This window comes from Protopterus annectens, chromosome 13.part0, assembly GCF_019279795.1.
Source record: "Protopterus annectens isolate FY-2018-M chromosome 13.part0, PAN1.0, whole genome shotgun sequence".
NCBI classification, from domain to species: domain Eukaryota; kingdom Metazoa; phylum Chordata; order Ceratodontiformes; family Protopteridae; genus Protopterus; species Protopterus annectens.
In genome coordinates, this window is record NC_056747.1 from 25,563,227 (window position 1) to 25,582,740 (window position 19,514).

At 33.7% G+C, this 19,514-nt stretch overlaps 1 protein-coding gene across 1 annotated transcript in view; it reads left to right on the forward strand.

Annotated features, from left to right (window-relative positions):
• The first annotated feature begins 698 nt into the window (after positions 1-698).
• The window catches only part of LOC122817560 (complement C1q subcomponent subunit B-like), a 92,876-nt gene continuing 74,060 nt past the window's right edge, over positions 699-19,514 (forward strand). The window contains exon 1 of the mRNA XM_044090596.1: positions 699-910. The gene's annotated coding sequence lies outside the window, so the exon portion shown is untranslated. The remainder of the gene's footprint in view (positions 911-19,514) is intronic.

The window sequence follows — 19,514 nt, forward strand, 5'->3', positions numbered from 1 at the left end:
ATAACATTCCAGCAAAAGATACAAAGCCAATGTTAAATGCCTTATTAAATGGCAGCACGGGAATTAAATAGGTAGAACATTACTACAATGGAAAGGTATGCTTACCGTATTGCAATGTATTTAAAGAAGTGATAAGATACATGAGTGTACATTATGCACAATGCATGCATGATAACAGACTTCATGCACATTGCCTTGTTATGTGTGACTAGTCAACAGATGTGCCCAGTACATATACAGACATTTTATAATTGCCCGTTTTGTATGTTATACAGATCATGAATAAAACTAGTTTAGATACTCGTAAAATTTATTGAAGAGCAAAATTATCCTGGTACTTATGAGACTATTTATGATATGGTATGGGGGAGTAAACCTTCAGGAAAGGCACATTTAATATGAGCAGATGAGACACTAATGCAACAAATTTTAATTAGCATTATTTTGTTTCTTATGTATACTTGTAAGGCAGAAGAAAATAGAGCAGTAGTTTTCAGCATAAGCTTGGTAAGCAAAAAAAAAAAAAAGGAACTTAATATCTACTAAATATGCTGACATGAAAACTTTAAATCAAATCAGCAGACTGTGAACGATTTAAAAGTTCTCACACTAAAAAAGTATGGTTCTAGAAAAACAGAAATAATGTGAGATAAACGGGATATGAAAGTTGCAGGCAATATAAAAATAAAAATACTTGAAATTTTAAAAAAGCTGACTTGGGGCTTATTACAAGTTCTTGGCACAGATTTCTTTCTGAAGCATTTCCTTTATTTTTTGCTGGAAATTTTTCAGAAACATTGCAGTCATTGATTGTCTGAATTATGTAACTGATGTTTTTTTTCCTATTCATCTACAAAACCAGCCGTTAGAACTTTCATAACATTGATCAAATCATCAAAAGTTTTACAAGGTAAGATTTCCATTTTTGATGATACATTACATATCTATAAAATATATGTATACAACCAAGATAGATACACACACACACACACACACACACACACACACACAATGTTTTGTTATTCTGCAGAGTAACAGAATTCAGCGTATCTGATAACATTAAGAAATTAGAAATGTGTGGCTGGTTGTCAGACTAATCATGGTCTAATCTTCAATGTTGTGAATTTAATAGTTAGCAAAACTTGAATGATATTTATTGTAGTACATCATGTGCTATAGGTCTGATCTATAAAATACTTGTTTTACGGTTATGCTCTATGTCTTCAATGTTTTACGAAGCTGTGGTATCAGTGTTCCAGAGGCAGAAAATGAAAGTCTAGATGAGTAGGTACTTATGCTACGACAGGCCATAAATGTGTTTATTTTTTTTTTATGTTTTGCTATTGTAATTTGTTTCTGATGAGCACTAGAATAGGTCAATGGTAAGAACAATGTATAGCTCTAGTTCTGGCCTTCACATACAATTTCTGTTCACTGTCTTCATAGAATGATTTCCCCATACCTGCATAACTATTCTCTAGTTTCCTTAAAAGAAGTGGTATGATTTCCAATGCCTACATGACCATTCTCTAGTTTCCTTAACAATCTACTTTCTTCCAAAACACATGCTAAGACATAAACATATATGTTTTTTCCAAATCTGCACAGACTTTCTTTGATTTCTTTCAAGTAAAGTGCTGCTTTCTTTGGTTTCCTTCAAAAGCATGCTAAATATAAACATGCATGTGTGTGTGCGTGCTTTATAATACATATATGTGTGTGTATGTTCATATATACATTTATATATATATATATATATATATATATATATATATGTATATATATATATATACATATATATAATGTCCATAACCCAGGAGAAGATTGCTTAGTTTCCAGGATTTTTGAATTCTGATATTCAAGATAAATGTATTCTAACTTCGAGGTGATCGGCTTCATAAATACAAATAATTACAGGTAATATACTGAGATGTGTAAGTTCCTTGACAATGTTGATTCTTCCAAATATTTTTAGTATTTAATTTAGATCTGAAAATGGACTTAAGTTCTGAAAATGAAACAATCATGTTTAGCTAAAACAATGTTCCATCTGATGTTATCATAGAAAGAAATGTGTTAATGGCATGAGATGCTCTGTTCAGCATTTTTGCCTTTATTATTAGACTTCCGATATCTTTAACTGGAGTAGAATTTCTGAATCTGAGTTCAGTGGTCAAGTTTTATTAGGTCAATGATGGCATAAACATTAAGAAGGCAAAACCAAGAAGTATGTCTTGGGTTCAATGGATAATAGTTTTGATTCAGAATTGAATCACTTCAGGCTGCTCTGTATAATTTCAGATAAACAGTAATAACTTAGGCCAAAATGCAAAGCAACCATTTTAAGAAGCTCTTCTACATATTTGAAGGGTCGTTTGCAGGTGCAAGATTTACCAGAACTCCTTATCATTAATATGTTAATGGCCTGATGTTATTACTTTTAATCAGATATCTGCATAACTACTATAAGAAAGATGTTTAATATCATTCTTAGTCATCAAAATCTGCTACATAATCAGAACATTTTACAGAAGCTACATTCTGCTAAATGCAATACCATTTAGGAGGCCAGTTACTGGAGTTAGCCTTTATGACATTCTCATGTAAACAATGTAGCATATTTCTGCTATTGTCACATTGCTTAAGTAAGTGGCATCTAGTTACAACTTAATCCAGAAAAAAAGTCAAATGCTTTAGTATGTGTTTGTGGAAAAATTACTGATTCAGAAGTTGCTAGCTGGTTGCTAAAATTTAAGCTGGTTGTGCATTTTTCAAAGGTCATGATAAGAAGTTAGGTCTGAACTGTGACTTTTCTTCACATAACAATAGAGGAGAGGTTTGTGTTTCCATCCAAAGTGAAAAATGCATGCTGGGACCCAACCAAGGTCTAAATTGGATAGTCCATGTGAATGGGGATGGGGTGGTGCTGGAATTAGGTGTCCAGAGGTTTTTAGTGAGATTGGCTTGTATGATTCTCACATTGAAATAAGATTGGTTGTATGCACTTTCTTAGAACTTAAAAAATATGGATCAGAAATGTAAGTCATAGACAGATAGTATTTCAAAGACTTATATGAAAACCTGGATTCAAAGGTTTTTAAGTTTAAAATTATAACCAGTTGTAGAGGCCTGGAAAATCATTTGGTTATATGAAGAGATGGCTATAAAAAAAAAACTAATCAGGAAAGAGTTTGAGGTTTAGATACGCACTGTAAGACTATCATTCGTTCTGTGGCCAAGAAGCTTTTGCTAGAACCATGACTCAATTGACCCAGTTTCTGTTATGATGGTTTGTTTGCCCATCTCTGGAAGAAGGGTTGGTGCAGATTTCATAAGACGAAAAGACTCAGCTATACAATCTGTGAAACAAAGGTGAGAGTCAGAAGTGTAGTCTCAGCCAGAGAGTGCATCACATTATCACCAAGTATCGTTGGTGAGCTGAAGCATGAAGCTACTCTCTGGCTCAGAATATAAGACATTGCAAGGGCAAAATGGAAGGGAGATTTTATAGCCTGTGCCAAAATAAACTGCTCCTTATTCGATGACTTGTAACTGTCAGCTCTATCCTCAGCTTCCAGAGTTGTTGGATGCATAGGAGTCAAAGTAACAAATGGGTTAATGAGCGATAGCAGCTTGGTAGCTTGGCAAGAGCACAGGGGCTAAAGAAAATAAATTAAAATAAACAGAAAATGTTTAAGTTTTTACTGAGGATGTGGGCTCAAAGCTAAACATGGCAAGGCCCGAACAGGATGAGTTATGTAAAGAAATCAAGGACGGTGAATAAAACTATCTTTTATTTGCATTTGTAAGACTGCATTCTTCAAAAAGTTGCAGCGAATAGGGATAAGCGGAGTTTAAGCAAGTGATAATGTGTGACTGTGTAAACAATGCACACTTAGGGGTGTTCTGAGGCCCACTTGTGTTTTACTTTTTTATAACAATATGATTATTATTTTTATTTATATTTTTGATATAAAATAGTTCTTCCTCCCAATGTTTTAGACTTGATGTAGTAAATGTAAATGGTGTTGGAAGAAGTATTTTACATTCAAAATATAAGATTTTCAAAAAAAAATGTCCAGATATTTACCACATTTCTTTGGTCCCTTACTCTTAAAAAAATGTATTTACTGCCAATCATTGGTAATTAAAGTTACTAAATAATGACATACATTTGAGTTTCAAACTTTGTTTCCTTCAGAAAATGCAAGTTAAAACAAATTATTTTACTCTAGCAACTTTTTAATTTTACAGCAGTAATGTTTAAGATCTGTTCCTAGTTTTGAGCTGTTGTTCCCCTTTATTTTAGGCTTTGTCCAGATTTCTTAAGGTTGAGAGGTATGCAATCCTCTTAACTGCTGCCCCTGCTCAATAGATCTGTCTCTTTCATATAAACATACATGTGCTTTCATGCATGCAAGCAGATATACACTCACACATGTAGTCAGAAACATAAACACACGTACACCCCCCCCCCCACACACACACACACACATACTCTTTCTTTTCCTTTTTTTAATGGCTCTTTTAATTTTACAGTTGTTAAACAGCAAAGTTGCTGCTTAGAGAGTGTAAAATAATGGTATGCTTGAGCTCACCCTCACTTTCATGCATGCAGACTCACAGACACACACACAACATACACACACAAACACACACACACACACACACACACACATACATACACACACGCACGTTTTTATTTATTTATTTTTATTTTACACTTGCTAAACAGCAAAAGTTTAGTGAGTATAAAATGATGGGGGGTGGCAGTTAGCTTCATTAGAGTCTGAGATCCATGGCAGTGTAATATACTGCAATGAAGCAGCAGGCTGTTTCTTCAGCAGGTACTACCTGTGCATTAACAACATGCTGGGGAACATTCACTCTCTAACCAGAGTGATGATGGACAGGTCGCCCATTCTCTAATAAAAAATAAGGTTAGATATGATTGATAAATCAAATACTGATGATAAAGTAGCTATATTTTTCTTGCACATATCATTATGATCTACTCATCTTCCTGGCTCTGTATTCCTCAGCTCTATAAGGTGTAGGCCATATTATCACCCCTGAAGTATCTCCCATTTTCAAGTGAGGGCTACTAAAGTTTTTTGTGCTGGGTATATCTATTTGCAAAGTGCCACCATTACAGAGTGTTTCTTGCACTGTAAAGAGTTATTTAGCTAAGTGCTGCCATTTTGGAAATGTTTCAGTGTGCTGTTTACTGTTTATTTGCAAAGTCCAGTTACTTTGAAATGTTTCTTACTCTCAGCTTCTTCTGCCCAGTTTATTCACACAGTGCAGTTATTGTAAAATGTTTCTTACACTGTTAAGAGGTGATTTCTTACAGTACAGTAATTTCAAGAGTATTCTTGTGCCTGAGAGACTTATTTTGCAAAGTTCAGTTATTCAGAAGCTTGTTGTGCTATTGGACATAGTTACAAATACTGGCATAAACTTCTAGCATATGTATGTGTGTGTGTGTGTGTGTGTGTGTGTGTGTGTGTGTGTGTGTGTGTGTGTGTGTGTGTGTGTGTGTGTGTGTGTGTGTTCATGCGTACTTGCAAAAGTCTTTACTGGTATGTGTTAATATGGCAGATGGATTTTGAAAACATCACCACTGGTATTTGATCAGAATATTGCAGAAAACCTAAGAATATTTGAGCAAGAGTAAGATATTTTTATATAACCAGCTTATTCTGACAAAGATGCATGCACCAGGGCATTCATTTTGCTAAACTTACCTGGGTCAGAGGCCGTTGAAAGGGAGTGTACATTTGTATACACACCAGCAGTACATGAGGGAGAAGCTGAAAAGCATCATATTGTTGTACAGGCTGAATGAACGGAAGACCTCAAGTGTTTGGAAAGCAAGTTCAGGGAAACGTGTAACCCCCAGACAGATATTACATTAGAGAGACAATTGTTTTATACAAGAGATCAAAAACCAGGGGAAACTTTTGCAGCTTATATAACTGACCTGAGAAACAAAGCTAAAACGTGTCGGTTTGGTGACTGAAAAGATGAGTTGATAAAGGTCAGATTTGCGTGTGGTATTAATAGTGAATAGTGGAAAAGAAATCTATTGTTTTGGATTTGCAAAAGTGTATACAAAGAACCAAACTTATAGTGCCCAGCCCTTTAAAATAAGCCATTCATGAAACTAAAGCTCTGATATTATGTGCCTTAACCCTGTCTGGAACTGATTTGTTGTGATGAGTATAACAAAAAGAGCTACCATTTCCTTTAAAAGCAATGTATAACTGATCAGAGTTTCTGAAGGTTTCAGTTCTGTCAAGATAATATCTGTCTGGACATCCACAGTATTTAGAATCTATTCTCTGTCATTTTTAAGTTTTGGAAATAAGACAGAGAGATGGATAGCTTGGATCAAAGCAAGCTTGGAGACCACATAAACAGTAAAAGAAGGATTCGCTTTCAAGGAAACCCTGTCTTTGGGTCTATATTATGTTATTGAATATTTACAGCATCGAACGTGATATGGTCAACACCATATACTCAAAGTTGCAAGTATTCAAAAATTAAATAAAACAAATTAAAAAAGGAAAAACTTACCTGAACGTTTTAATCACCCCTGCTCTTTAAATATACCAAGTCCGAGATTGCACTACAGTGCAGTAAATGGAAATCTTCTCTACGGAGATTTCCTTTTTTGTTTTCGAATACTTGCAACTTCGAACATATGGTGTCGGCCATATAACGTTCAATGTTGTTAGAATTTGATAATGTAATATAGAGCCCTGTCTTTTTTGAAAATGAGATAAGGATGACCCACCACGACAGCTTGCAACTCAGGCACTTTTCTGCCAAAATCAGAATTATAAAAAAATAGTTTTTCATGTAATAAACTCAAATCAACCTGATGAGCTAGTTTAAATGGAGTAAGAGTTAATTTTCCAAAACAGAATTAAGATCCCACGGAGAAGCCACCAGTTATCTAGGTGGATGGGTATGCAGAACACGTTAGCATGAGAATGCATGGATGGGGGGGGGGTCAATAGGCAGACATTCTGAAATGGCTGACAAATGAAACTTGATCCAGGAGTAAGAAAGAGCAGAGGAAAATATCTCACACAAATATTGTAGAACCAGAAAATGCTATCATTCAAAAAATTCTGATTCTTATCTCTTGTGGTTCTTATCTCTACACAAACTAGAACATATTTTCTATTTATTAATGTGTGATTTCTAGTAGCACATCTTCTTGGCTCTGTTAGTACCTGCTGTGCATTCTAAGAGTATAGATGTGTAAAAGGTATTAAAATTCTATCATCCAGGCAGTTAGTTGAGGTATCTTGAGTTGGGATGTATCAAATAACGCCGTCTTACGTGAGTTGGTCCAATCTGTGAGGAAGATTGTCCTGGTATTTCAACAGGTAGCACATTTGCATTTGGTGCAAAATGCTGTAGCTTCTATTCCCATGCCAGACCACTAAATTAATTTCCCAGTATTGACACTGCAATGAAAAATAAGGGGGATGCTGCACTTCTGAGTGTGCTGAATTTCAGATGAGATGTTAAACTAAGCCCCCATCTATCTGACTTGGTGATAACTCATGTGGATGTAAAAGATTCCATGGCATCTATCAAAAAGAGTAGAGGTACTTTATTAAATGCCATATCTATTATATTTACAATATTAACAATATTTACATTTTATACATTATTTACAAATTGTTACATCTTTTTAAGCTTATTTTGTATTATTTACCTGGATTTTGCAATTACATTACATTCTATTTATTTACATTACTTGTCTGTGCTTCCTTTTTTCCACATCCAAAATATTATCGTTTTCAATATTTCAGACAATATCCATTTCCCATTAAATTTTATCACATTTAATCTTTCATTCCATATAATCCATACTATATAACATTATTTACATTCCTTGTCTGTTCCCCCTTTTTCCACAAGCAAAATTGTATCTTTTTCAATATTTCAGGCAATACCCATTTCCCATTAAATTTTTATCTCATTTAATCTTTCATTCCATATAATCCATACTATATAAAACATCTTTTTTATCTGTTTTCTTTGTATCATTTCCTCCTTTATTACAATAACCACGTTCTATCATACCCATATTTATAACCTTTATTCTCTTAATACATTTCACAATATTATTTTCACATAATTTTTCCCATAATTTCTTCATTCATTTACATCTTAAAAAACGTTCATTTGTTTCAACTTCACCACAATAATTATATATTTGTTCTTCTATTTTTATATGGCATATTCACTTTTACTGGTAACTTCTTTGTTAATAATCTTTGCATTCTAAGTACTTTTACACCACTCTTATCTCACCTTTATAGCTTTTATTTTTTCATGTTCTAGCTTTACCCATGGATATACAGAGTAACACATTTTCATTGTATTTGAATGCCATTATTTTCTATTATTTTCTATAATACTTATATTTATTTTCCATAGCAATTTTTTTCTTGATATTCTTTTATTTCCCCATTTACACTTTATTTCAGTCTTTGCAGTTTACTCATCCTATCCCATATTTCCTATTTCCTTATATTTTTCTTTCATTATTAAACTTATCAATTGTTTATTTCCTTCTTCTAACCATGTCAACACTTTATTTAAATTCAGTAATGCTACATAAACAACTGGATTAATCGAATCCAATCCTCCTTATTTTTCTTTAACATACAACACTCCTCTTTTCACTGGGTTTAATCTGAATCCCCATATAAATGGAAACACAACTCACATTAATTATTTTTCATACATTGTAGGAACCTTAAACACACTCACTAAATATGCTATTATTCTCAATAACACAGAATTTATTAAATATACTTTTTTTCTTTAGGACAACTTATATGTCTTCCAAAACAAACATATATTGCTTATGTTTGTCTTATATTATTCCATTGTTGCATTCTAAGTAGACCAGTACCAAATTATATACCTAATTTTCTATTCCTTCTGTATTAAACTGAATATTACTTATTTTACCTAATATTCCTAAACATTTACTTTTATCAGTATTTATACTCATACCAATAGCCCTCAAATATTGATTAAGCTGTTTAATAACTACCTTCATCCATTGTTTGCTTTTGGTCGTTAAAAAAACATAACTGATACTTTAACTCCTTCTATAACCATATATCCTGCTATTCTTAATAGTATATTTATCATACTGGATTAATCAAACCCAACCCTCCTTCTTTTTCTTTAACATATAACACCCCTCTTTTCAATGGAATCAGTAATCAATGCAAATATAATACTTCTTGCTGGACATCTTTGTCTTATACCACTTCTTTTATCTATTTCTTGACTTTATCTATTTTTATTTTTTTATTTTATTTTATTTTACATTTGTTGACCAGGATAGTCTAACTGGATGCATGTCCATTTTCAGTGGAGGCCCAGGGAGAAAAGCTCTAAGGGTAAGCAGATACAGCATTACATAATACCAGCATTACATATTACAAACAGACTATTTACAGAGATTATATAAGTAAACAAGTTAAACAAGTTCCACAGGTTAGAGTTAATCTCAAGCGTAAGTCAGGATTAAATTAAATTACACAGTAAACTGGTTAACGGATTTATACACATTCTAGAGAGAGTTAGCCAGGCTTGATGCATTGATATAGCCAGTTAAGTGACAAATGTTGTTCGAGTCTAGTTTTAAACTGACCTAAGGTAGAAAGTAAGGTAATATCAGCTGTAAGAGAGTTCCAGGATCTACTTTCAGATTTGCAAAGAGAGATTCAACAGCTGTGTTATTAATTTTGCTAGTCTGAATTAGTAGTTTGTTAGAGGATCGAAGCAGTCTAGGATTGTTATAGGGGGTGATAATATTTTTAAGTGCAGGAGTATTGTCTGGATTATAGAGGATTTTATAGGCCATAATCAGTTGGTTATACTGGATTAGGCTGGGTAGTTCAAGCCACCCAAGCTGATTTAGGTTGTTGCAATGATGTGTCCTAAAAGGTAGCCCAGTGGCAAACCTGGCAGTGTGGTTGTAGCAAACTGACAGTTTGTTAAGGACAGTATCGTTTAAATTTGAGAGTAGAGGGGATGCATACAGAAGAGTTGAAAGAAGGTGAGAGTGAGCTATGGCAATTTTAGCTGGAGGGGTTAGGAAAGCTTTTATTCTGTAAAGTGACCCTAGTTTTTTATTGATGGTTTTGATAGTTTGGTTAACATGTAGGTCAATTTTTGGATTATTATCTATGATGACACCTAATAGTTTTTTAGAAGGGTCAGGGGAGATTATTGTGCCATCATTTGAATTTATGGTAAAGGTGAAAGCGGTAGACCTATGTGTTGGTGAAAATAACAGCATTTTAGTTTTTTGGGGATTTAGGATCAGACGACATTCAGAAAGCCAGTTTTCTATTGTATTAAAGGTGGCCTGGGTAGCTGACCATAATTCTATTGGAGATGTGGCTGAGCAAATCAGAGTACAGTCATCAGCATATTGGATACAGATGACTTTTGGGATGACAGTATAAAGGTCGTTAATGAAGATGGAGAACAGCAAGGGCCCTAATATAAAGCCTTGTGGTACTCCAAGGGTGTAGAAGGTTAGAGAGTTTGTTCTGCCAGAGGACAGCCTGCTGTCGACCATTCAGTTAGGATTGAAACCACTGAATGGCTCTAGTATCTAGACAGAATGTTTGCAGGGTGTGGATTAAAAGTTGGTGATCAACCATATCAAATGCCTTGGAAAGATCCAAGAAGAGGGCTGAGATATAATTATTGTTGCGATTATGGTTTATGGTGTTGGTAAAGTAGTGCTGTGATGAGGACGGAAGCCATGCTGAGTGTCTGCCATAAGGTGATTCTGGATTAGGTGATGCATGAGTTGTCTATGAATAAATTTTTCCATAATTTTGCAAGTGGAGAGAGTATAGCTACTAGCCTATAATTGGAGAATTCAGTAGAACTGCCTCCTTTGTGAAGTGGGATTACATAGGATATTTTCCAGATGGTGGGGATTTTAGCTTCTACTATGGTTCGTTTTATTAGTATCAAGACGGGGTAAGCAATAGCATCAGCTGATTTTTGTAGGTACTCAGCAGGGAGTTGTTCAGCAGAAAGTGTAGTGGGTTTTAATTTTTTGATCAAGGTACAGATAAGTGAAGTGGTGATGGGTTGAAAGCTGAATGCGAGTAGGTTTCTAGGGGTGCTACTTTCAGGACCAGGGGAGCTAGGAGGTAGTTGGCTAGCTACAGCTTGAATTGTCTCAGTAAAGAATCAGTTAAAACTTTCAGAAACATCTTCAGGGGTTTTATCAATAGTAGCAGCAGGGATTGGGGTTGAAGTTTGTTCAGGATGTAGTAGATTATTTAAACCTGCCCAAAACTTATGAGGGTTATTTTGATTTACTGTCTGTAAATTACAGTAGTATTGTTTTTTGTCTTGTAAAATTGATTTTTTAGTTTCATTCCTGGATTGCTTGCATTTAATGTGATCTTGGGGGTCTTTAGAAGAATGCCATAAAGCCCATTCTTTGTTTCTAAGGGTTATTTTGAGTTTAGACTCTTTAGAAAGCCATGGCATAGTTTTTGCCTTTGTTCTCTTTGAACAAACAGATGCATGCAAATCAAGGATCTCAAGGAATTTGTAGTTAAAGTATGCTATTGCTTCCTCTAAGGGGAGGTGCTTTAGAATAGACCAATTACATGAGTTTAGTTCTTGTTCTAATTTGACTTAGCCAACCATTCAACACTACTTTTGCTTTATTATTTTTATACACTGAAAGAATATGTTTTATTATTCTCTGACTTATGTTATCTTTCATAATGTTCCATAAAGTTTCAAGCTGCATCTTATCAAATGCTTTGCTCAAATCACCTGCCATAATCTTAACTTCTGCCTTCCTATTCATTATGCCATCTACAATTTCTCTCTTTATCATCAATAATTCTTGACTTCTTTTCCCTTTCTCCCAAATATTGTTTCTTCTATTATCTTATTTACTTTATTTTCTAATCTCTTCTCTTCTCTATTATTTTCATAAAAGTCTTATAATTGGTGTACTTAAAACTATTGGTCTCCAATTTCTTATGTCTTCCTTTTCCCCTTTTTCCAATATAAACTTCATAGCCCCAATACACATTTGTTTTTCTCCCATATCTTGCTCTAACCATTCATTTAATACATCCACAAAATACTTTTTTGACAATCTAACATGCCTTCATGCATATAATATTCAGTCTATCAAATCCAGTGGCTGATTCCTTGTTTACTGTCTTTAATATATTATTTACTTTGTCCACTGTTATTGCATAGGTTAGTACTAAGCTAACAGCTCTTACGATCCATTTTAAGCCTAGCCAATTATCCCTTGTGAGACTCAAACCCTGCACCCTGTGTTTGTAAGGCAAACAGCTTAACCATTAGGCCACCCTCCCAAACCAATTTCTTTTTATAATTCTTCATTATCCACTTTTGTGATTTTTTTTTTTTAATTTTCCACATTTGTTCTCTTTCTAACTTATTATTTGTAGGTCTTTCCCAATTATTATTTTATTACACTCATTATTTCCTGTTGAGTTTTCACATTTCTCATTCCCTATTTCTCTTATTCTTCTATTTTCTTTTACTATTTAATTCAAATAAGGTGTAGATACTTCCTTTCCCCACTATAATAATACCTTTGTTTAAACAAGAACCTTTTAATTTTCTCTTGAGTCAGCTCATATATATTGATTTTATTGATTCAATTACAGTTAATTGATGTAATTAGTGGGTGGGTGAAACATATTTAAGGAATGAGTTACTTGATGTTGGTTATCTGATGAAGTTCGTTACTGAACGAAACCTAGGTCATCTGTGGTTTTTTCAATAAATTGGTTTTGGATCGTGGTTACATCGTTTTTTTACCTAGTCAATTTTGGTGCAAGTATTTGTAGCTGAACGACTGTTGGCGTTTACTCCTGGTGACCTGGACATCCTTGTTACGTTGCTTACTAGTTTGGTGTGTGCTGTGTTTCGTTGGTTTTATGGATAACGAGGGTGGAACGGTAGACCTAGCGAGTGTGCTACAGCAAATTCAGGTACAATTGAAGGAGCATTCAGAACTACTACAAAAATTACTTAATACCGAACCAACATCTGTTTCTCCAAGCACGAACGATAGCCTGGGGTTACCGCTCACTCAGGCTACACCCAGCCTGGGTTCTCCAGGTGGAAGTATGAGTGAATTAATACCCAGCAGCAGCCTTTTAAGAGGTAAAGAGCGGTGCTGTAATGATACATGGAAGAAGAACATGTATTTGTTCAAAGATAGAAAGATTGTGGAAAGCACAGTGGTCAACAAAGATGCCAAACCGATGAAAGAAATGCTGAAAAACTTTGAGCGGAAGCTCTTTAAATTAAAAAGAACTCAATTAGAAAATGGTTACCTAGTCAGGAATTGTGAACTTGGAATAGTGCCGAAAGGCTTGCGTATGTGGAAGTATCCGAATGGAAGTGAAGGTAACGGTGATATGTTAACAGAACTGCACAAGTTTTTTAACCACTGTGGCTTGCAATTAATGGAAATCATGGTTAAATTTAATAACATCAAAATTGCAAAGCTGACTGAGGAATTGGATCAGCTAAATAATAGTATCAGCAAGGATCTTTTATTTGATCAATACTATAACAATTACACGCACATCATCCAAGACGTTGAATTTAGTTGCGACAACATCTATCGCCGGAAAAACAACAAAATAGATAGAGACATTAAGAGTTATGAGCTGGGTGTTATTTATCCTTTCTCGAAGGCAACGGAGAGTCGTTATGGCAACCAAACACAAAGAGGGCGTTTGCGTCATAGTTGTGATGAGACAGACGTCATTTCCGGTAGCGAGCAAGGGGAAGTTCGTGACACCAGTACGCATAACGAAGGGGACATGGAGGAAGGCGTACGGAGGTCCGAGAGGCTTAAAAACACAGGTCCAAGTGGCGCTAGTGCTGACTACCAACGAACTGGAGCTTGGTCTAAAAAAGATTTTTTAGACAATCAAAAAAACGGGTGGAAGATACGGAAGTAACAACGAGGAATTATGAAGATATGTTTACGAACTGTACAGATTTAAACTTGGGACATGTGCATGACGCTTCTGGACATGGTAGTTTGAATATGGTTATGTATGATCAAACAACGTGTATGGGTAAGTGTATAATTGGTATAGGCACACATTCGGTAGCCAACAATAGTATGTATGATAACGGCCTTGTTGATATATCTGTTGGAAATGCATTGTGTTGCTCGAAGACAGTTTTAGAATCTACTGAGATTTTGGATAATAATAAGTCACGCTTAGTTGATAGCAATGAAAGTGATGGTGGTTGTTCGCAAGTGTGGGGGGATATGAATTATGCTGAAAGCAATGAAATACATAAATGTGTCGAGATGAACAACACAAAGGAAGAGGTGGACATCACAGATTTGATGAATATGAGCACACATGAATATATTAACAACATTACATCAGTGGGAGAGATGGGACATGGTGTGCAAGGATTTTTTTCAAATCATATATGTGTTGAGGAAGATATTGCAGGACATTTAGTTGATCTTGAGAATGTAAGCACGGATATGACTGTGAATTTTTACATTAATTTTGATCCAGATGTATATTGTGAAGTAACTAATGTTAATGAACATTCACCAAATTTAAATTACAGTACAACTATAGATACAGATAGCACCATGTATGCGGTTTTGAGCCACCCTATGATTATTGAGAACGAAGTGGGTGACTTTAAATTATACAATTATTCCAAAATCAGTATGAATGAAAAACAGGTTAACCTATTTGCAAAAGGTTTTAATTTTGTTCCGTGCAGGAAAGGGGATTTGGTTAAATCAGTTATGGAGTTAAAAATGTTTACCCGTAAATTAAATTTAAAAACTTGGTTCAATATGTGTCCGGATGATGAAAATGTTTACAGACAGAAAGATAAGGCACCAAAAAGAGCAAGTGCATTTAATCCACCAATGAATGACCAAATAGCTATTTTTGAAAGATTAAGTGAGAATGATATGAGGAAATTTTATAGGACTTACAAAAATTTAATGCATTACAATATGTCCAAAGAGGAATATGAGATATTTAATAGCATATGTAGGGAGTCAAACATTAGGATTATGAAACCCGATAAGGGTAATGGGGTGGTAGTGACTAGTACACAGGATTATATATCTTATATGATCGGTATGTTGCAAGGAGATTCTTATGAGGAAGTAAGTCTTAATGAAATAAATATAGCGTATGCAAAGATAGATTTAACAATTAAAAATATGCTGTATAGAGGAGAGATAACAGAAGATGAATATAATTATATGATTAATGAATATCCAGTAATTAGCGGGATATTTGGCATACCTAAAATTCACAAAGGCTTGGATAACTTGCAATTTCGACCTATAGTCGATGGTAAGAGGAATAAGACGTGTTTTGTTAGTCAGTTTTTAGACTATCACCTCAAGAAATGTTTGACTAAGTTTCCTTACATTAGCAAAGACTCTTGGGACTTCTTGGCGAAAATTAAGGAGTTAAAAATGAAGGAGGGGTATTCATTCATCACAGTAGATGTATGTAATTTGTTTACTACAATTCCACAGGATATTGGCATATGGCTTGAGGAGCAATTGTACGAAACAAAGTTATTTGATCAGGATAAGATTAACATGTTGGTGAACCTAATGGAAATAGTGTTAATGAACAATTATATACATTATGAGGGTAACTATTATCAGCAGATTAATGGAGTGGCAATGGGGGCATCTTGTGCCCCCATTTACGCTAACTTGATTATGAGTTACTGGGAATCTAATTACATCTTTAAAACTAAATATTTTGAACATATTAAACTGTATACAAGATACCTTGACGACATATTTATTGTATGGGATGAGAAAAAGGACATGTTGGAATCGTTTATTGGGTATATTAATAACACGGTGAGGTTTCTGAAGTTTACCTACGAAACTAGTGAGGAGGAAATATCATATTTGGATGTGAGGTTAACCTATGATAAGAAGTGTGGTAAAGTAACATCTAATATTCATAGAAAATCAACTTTTTCCAACGCTTATTTGCATTACACCAGCTGGCACCCTGACCATCAGAAAAAAGCAATTGTTAAAGGGCAGATGGTCAGGGCTGCCAGAATGGTTAGTAATGATGATGATTTTGTGGAAGAACTAAAGTTTATGTCCAATATGTTTCAGAATAGAGGGTATCCCGAACAGTTATGTGCCAAAATACTAAATGAGGTGTCTTACAAGAGAAGAGTAGGATCTTATCAGGCTATATTAACATCCACAGGTCTCAATTTGATTAATACCAATCTTAATTGTGAAGAAGACAAAATGAGTGGTATTCCTTTATACATATCAGTATATAACGATTGTTTTCTGATCATTAGGGATATTATTCTGAGGAATTGGGATATAGTATGTAAAGATAAAAAAGTAGGACACTTGTTTAGGGGGGATGTGAAATTTGTGTATAAGAAAGACGCATCATTTAAAAACAGTTTTGAGAGGTATGATGGTTCCAAAAATACAACTACATGCAGACAGATAGGAAATTTTAAGTGTGGTCGATGTACTATATGTTCATATATTTATTGCACTGGTGAAAATATTGTCGTTAACAGTTATAGTATTAACTTAAAGGGGCATTATAATTGCTATACATCTAACGTTGTATACCTTGCTTTGTGCCAGGATTGTGACTCATTTTATGTCGGTAAGACTTCCCGACACTTTAGGGATAGAGTAAGAGAGCATTTATCTGATATTAAAAACCTTAAAACAACTAATGCACTTGCCAGGCATATAGTGGGTAATGCTGGACACAAATTTAAGTTTTGCATTATACAAAATGTAGTTTTTGATGTACAAGGTAGGGTTATTCCTTTAGATTTGGATATATGTGAATTAAAATGGCAGTTAGTTTTGGACGCATGCAACACTCCAGGGCTTAATGAGTGTTGTACCATTAAGCCCATTTTGAAAAGTATTATGGTTAAAGGCAGATAGATTGTGAGAATATAATGCACAATTGAGTTTATAACCACAAATTTAGTATTTTAGTGAAATTTATTTTGTTCATAACATACACACATACATACATATATGCAAATACATTTTCAATGATTTGTTATTGTGCCTTATACAATTATAATTATAACCAAATCACATATACATATACATATATTTTCATATATCATACATTATATATATATTTAATTTTAGGTTTATGTTGCTATTATGTGTTTTCTATTCATTTTTTATTACATTATGTATATTTTTTATTACATTACATTTTTCATTATATCATATATACATATATATATTTTTTACCATATTTGCATCATGAAATGTGGTTTGTACATTTCTTAGTTTATCTGTACAGTTTATATTATATTTGATAAGTCATAGGATGTGTTTTTAGCAATTTTGTATTCAATTTTATTTATTTCATATGCACACAATTGTATACTGTGTGTTTAAATGGAATAATTGATTTTATTGATTCAATTACAGTTAATTGATGTAATTAGTGGGTGGGTGAAACATATTTAAGGAATGAGTTACTTGATGTTGGTTATCTGATGAAGTTCGTTACTGAACGAAACCTAGGTCATCTGTGGTTTTTTCAATAAATTGGTTTTGGATCGTGGTTACATCGTTTTTTTGCCTAGTCAATTTTGGTGCAAGTATTTGTAGCTGAACGACTGTTGGCGTTTACTCCTGGTGACCTGGACATCCTTGTTACGTTGCTTACTAGTTTGGTGTGTGCTGTGTTTCGTTGGTCTTTAGAAGAATGCCATAAAGCCCATTCTTTGTTTCTAAGGGTTATTTTGAGTTTAGACTCTTTAGAAAGCCATGGCATAGTTTTTGCCTTTGTTCTCTTTGAACAAACAGATGCATGCAAATCAAGGATCTCAAGGAATTTGTAGTTAAAGTATGCTATTACTTCCTCTAAGGGGAGGTGCTTTAGAATAGACCAATTACATGAGTTTAGTTCTTGTTCTAATTTGACTTAGCCAACCATTCAACACTACTTTTGCTTTATTATTTTTATACACTGAAAGAATATGTTTTATTATTCTCTGACTTATGTTATCTTTCATAATGTTCCATAAAGTTTCAAGCTGCATCTTATCAAATGCTTTGCTCAAATCACCTGCCATAATCTTAACTTCTGCCTTCCTATTCATTATGCCATCTACAATTTCTCTCTTTATCATCAATAATTCTTGACTTCTTTTCCCTTTCTCCCAAATATTGTTTCTTCTATTATCTTATTTACTTTATTTTCTAATCTCTTCTCTTCTCTATTATTTTCATAAAAGTCTTATAATTGGTGTACTTAAAACTATTGGTCTCCAATTTCTTATGTCTTCCTTTTCCCCTTTTTCCAATATAAACTTCATAGCCCCAATACACATTTGTTTTTCTCCCATATCTTGCTCTAACCATTCATTTAATACATCCACAAAATACTTTTTTGACAATCTAACATGCCTTCATGCATATAATATTCAGTCTATCAAATCCAGTGGCTGATTCCTTGTTTACTGTCTTTAATATATTATTTACTTTGTCCACTGTTATTGCATAGGTTAGTACTAAGCTAACAGCTCTTACGATCCATTTTAAGCCTAGCCAATTATCCCTTGTGAGACTCAAACCCTGCACCCTGTGTTTGTAAGGCAAACAGCTTAACCATTAGGCCACCCTCCCAAACCAATTTCTTTTTATAATTCTTCATTATCCACTTTTGTGATTTTTTTTTTTTAATTTTCCACATTTGTTCTCTTTCTAACTTATTATTTGTAGGTCTTTCCCAATTATTATTTTATTACACTCATTATTTCCTGTTGAGTTTTCACATTTCTCATTCCCTATTTCTCTTATTCTTCTATTTTCTTTTACTATTTAATTCAAATAAGGTGTAGATACTTCCTTTCCCCACTATAATAATACCTTTGTTTAAACAACAACCTTTTAATTTTCTCTTGAGTCAGCTCATATATTTCCTTTCTTTTTCAAAACATGTGTTCTTCTTTCTTATTAGCTCCTTCAATGCATTGTTGCTTACTTCCTTATGTTTAATCTATTCTTCTTTTCTTTTTAAACTTTGCCATTCCAAAAAAAACATTTTTCATATTTTAAAACTCATCCTCCAAAATATCCATTGTTTATAAAATTCTCTCATGCTTACATAATCTTTTCATAATTGCTTAACCCCTTATTTACATTTCTTATCTATTTTTTTTTCATTTAATCATTTAATACATTTACCTATATTAGATAACCCTCTCTTTCTTGAATTTCAATCCATATCACCAAATGGTCTGAAAATACTAAAGCTTTTATTCCTTCTTGTTTAATTTTCAAGCCTTCAAAAATACTAAAATACTTTATGTCTACTCCTTCTGTAAGTCCACTGATTTATTGTCCCATATATATAATTTCCACTTTTTAATATCTC